Here is a 3,510-nt window from a genome sequence, read left to right as displayed (position 1 = left end):
TCCAGAAGGACCAAATACCTCTTTGTCGTGCCTAAGGAACTCCGAAAACAAATTTTGCAGGCTTCCCACGATGAGCCGACAGCAGAGCACCTTGGAATAGCCCGCGCATTGCATCGGATCCAAGGGAGGTGCTACTGCTGACGTTTCCCATTAGGTGAAAACGTGCCGTGAGTGTCAGCAACGCAAGACGCCCCCGATCAGACCAGCTGGGTTACTGAACCACATACCGTCCCCGACCAAGCCCTTTCAACAAATTGGGGAGTATCTGCTCGGCCCCTTTCCGACGTCATCTATGGGTAATAAAGGGATCATCGTGGCCGCTGACTATCTTACCCGCTACGTCGAAGCAAAAACCTTGCCTAATAGCTCTGCGGCAGAAGTCGCCAAGTTTTTGTCGGAAAAACTTTCTTGTGACACGGCGCCCCAGAAGTGCTCATCACGGACAGAGGAATGCTATTCACGGTGGAGGTTATGCAGGTCATCTTGATCTTCAGTCATACGAGCCACCGCCGTACTACAGCGTACCATCCCAACACCAATGGACTTACGAATCATCTTAACAAAACGATTGGGGATATGGTTGCTATCTACGTCGACACCGAACACAAGACCTGTGATGCCATCCTGTCGTATGTGAATTTCGCGTATAACAGCCGTCCAGGAGGCTGCCAGAGCAATCCAGTTCAAGCTCGTCTATAGGGAGCCCGCGACGACGCTCGACGCTATGCTGCCGCAAGTAACTGTCGAGAAGAACATGGTCGTCGCCGCCTACTTTCAGCGTGAATGAGAAGAACGACGGCTTCCCCGGTTGAGCATAAAATACCAGCAATGCACAGACGCCCGACGATACAACTTGCGATGACGCAACGCAGAGTACAGGCCGGGAGACCAAGTGTGGGTTTGGACGTCGATACACAACTGCTGACGGAGTGAGCAGCTCTTGCGTCGGTACTTCGTACCATGCAGAGTCCTTCGACGCATCGGACAGCTTGACTACGAGGTCATTTCCGATGGAACGATCTCATACCAACATGCCGGGCGCGCCCAGAAATCGTCTATGTCGTGCACCTCAAAGCTTATTACGCGCGCTAGTTATTTTAATTTCTAATATTCTGTTTACCTTTCTGTGTTTATTTTGTAGGCATCGAGTCGATGCGTTTTTAAGGGGGAGTAAGGCCGAAAAACGATTCAAATCTTCATTTGTTCGTTTTTCCTGAAGCCACCGGCATGCGGTCTTATCACTCTGATTCTGGCGCCGGATAATTCGGTATTCTTTATTTGTGCATGATCGTTGTCCAGCTTTACCAGTTTGTTTGCCGCGCAAGATGCGCCGAGATGTGTTTCGGAGATTCTGGTCACTCGCGTGTGTTTCTGCAATGTTCCAGGTTGTGCTAGCCACCGTTTGCGGCTTTATCTAGATGGTTCTTCGCCGCCTTTAAATTGAATGCTGACGGGTAGGATTGGCATTTTAAGATTTACAACCGACGAGCATCCTTGCTGTTATCGCCAGCACCAAAAGCTTAGCTTTTTTCCTTTTTTTTTGCACCAAAAGCTTAGTTTTTTTACTTGCTAGCATGTCAACCAAATGAATATTTAATTCAGGTGAATTTCAAGGCTCCTCATTTGTTGCCATCGGCTTTGTCACCACGGCGTGACAATAGTGTAATAAGAAATAAACTGAGAAGCAAATATAACACTAGAAGGAAAGTTTAGATGCTGCTTAATTTAGTCATAAGATAGCAGCTTCAGTATGGAGAAATGTCAATGCTGTCAATGTTTTGGGAAGGGCTAACATGTTGCTTTCCTCTCTTGGAACATGGTAATGGCTAGCATATGGAAAATAAATTTTCTAGATATCGAAAGATCAAATTTGTGAACTAATCAGGTTTTCATGAAAGTTCCACAATGCCATACTGAATGGAGTGCATGAAAGTTCCACAATGCCATACTGAATGGAGTGGAGAAGACTATACACTGAAAATAAGAGATTTGTTTTCGGGAACTGAGGCCAAACAAGATATATTCTTTGGCACTTGCATGTGAGAAATCTAAAAAAAATAAAGTTGTCAGATGCAGTCTCTCCTTATGCATCTGTGCCTTTACAGATCAAGGGGTTATAAGTTTTTGTTCGTATCAATTTGTTGCAGAACTACTAAATAGATACAGAGCATTTCAACCAGCAATTGTAGCTTATGTTTATCCAACTATTCCTAATATAGGACTACTAGACCAAAATAGCCTCATCTAGAGAGCCTTAAAGATAGACTTTCAAAAATGGCAAATAATCATATATCACAGAAAACAGACTCTTTACAGTGCTCTCAGACTCACATTTGAGTATCAAGGAAAAAAGACGACTGCGTCTATTGATCGCATTCAACACAAAATTGTAAAATTGTGGTCAATCCCTGTGTTGAAAGCAAAAGGAAAAGAACAATATTTAGGTATACGCCCAACCATTTTGCTTCTAAGCGTAGTCACTCTGCAAGTACAGACCGATGATGGCCAGTCAGCTGTATGGCGGGAACGGCAAAAAAGATTTGATTATTTCTCCCCTTGGGCCAGTGATGACAAGCATTAAATTTGAGGTAATAATGCTTCCGCTGCCAGCAGTCGTCTGCTATCAAATGTGAGGGCTTACGATACCTGCCGTCAAGTGGAAAGCAACATGTCGGGCTCCAAAAATTGTCGTTCCATTTTTTACCTATTGCTCAACAAGAGACCGATATGTACATTTGTTGCAGCAGGAAGCTTTCGGTCACGGCACTCAAGATGCGGTTGATGAACATCAGCTGGACTTTAAAACAAATTTAATTATTTGTTTGAATATACTGCAGCCCTATTGGGTTGTTGCAAGAGTGGGTTTGAAGGATGTAATGTAGAGAACAAAGAACAGAGCATTGAAAAATAAGAGTGTAGCATGAACAATGCAAACCATAAACAAATTTCTGGTTCCCAACAGGACGTTCTTGCCAACTCCCGCGGCAGACGCTGTAGTATAGCTTTGTCCGAAGAATGCGGCGCGAACGGGAGGTTCTGGCCGCCATTACCGGCGCATTGAAATGTTCTCCGCTGAAGCTGCACACCCTATTACCCAGCCGTTGAGTTAGAAGCCCTTGTTCTTACGTATCCTTGTCCTCCCAAGGAAAACCTTGTTGATGTTGTATAGCTATTTGCAAGTGCAATAAATATTCTAGTGCTAACCCTGTGTCGTCCCAGTCGTTGTCCTTTTGTTCCCTCCGCGGTTCGCTAGTGAAGACGCTGCATCCGAATTCGGCTTTATATAGGGGGGGTAGAAGACTGCCCCTCATAGCCCCACACAGCATAGAGCCATAACACAGACATAGCATTCATTTCATATCATGACTACAGCAATCTTAGCGTCAGGCGCCAGCACCGTGGGCGCCTGCCATGTGGGATGAAGTGTTGTACCACTTGATCCCGGAGAGTCGTTCTAAAACAGGTGTTTCAGTTTTCATGCAACAGTTATTCAAACGTGAAAATATGGGA

This window comes from Amblyomma maculatum, chromosome 1, assembly GCF_055883805.1.
Source record: "Amblyomma maculatum isolate TAMU_Amacu chromosome 1, ASM5588380v1, whole genome shotgun sequence".
NCBI lineage: Eukaryota > Metazoa > Arthropoda > Arachnida > Ixodida > Ixodidae > Amblyomma > Amblyomma maculatum.
Note: the sequence above shows the minus strand (reverse complement) of the source record.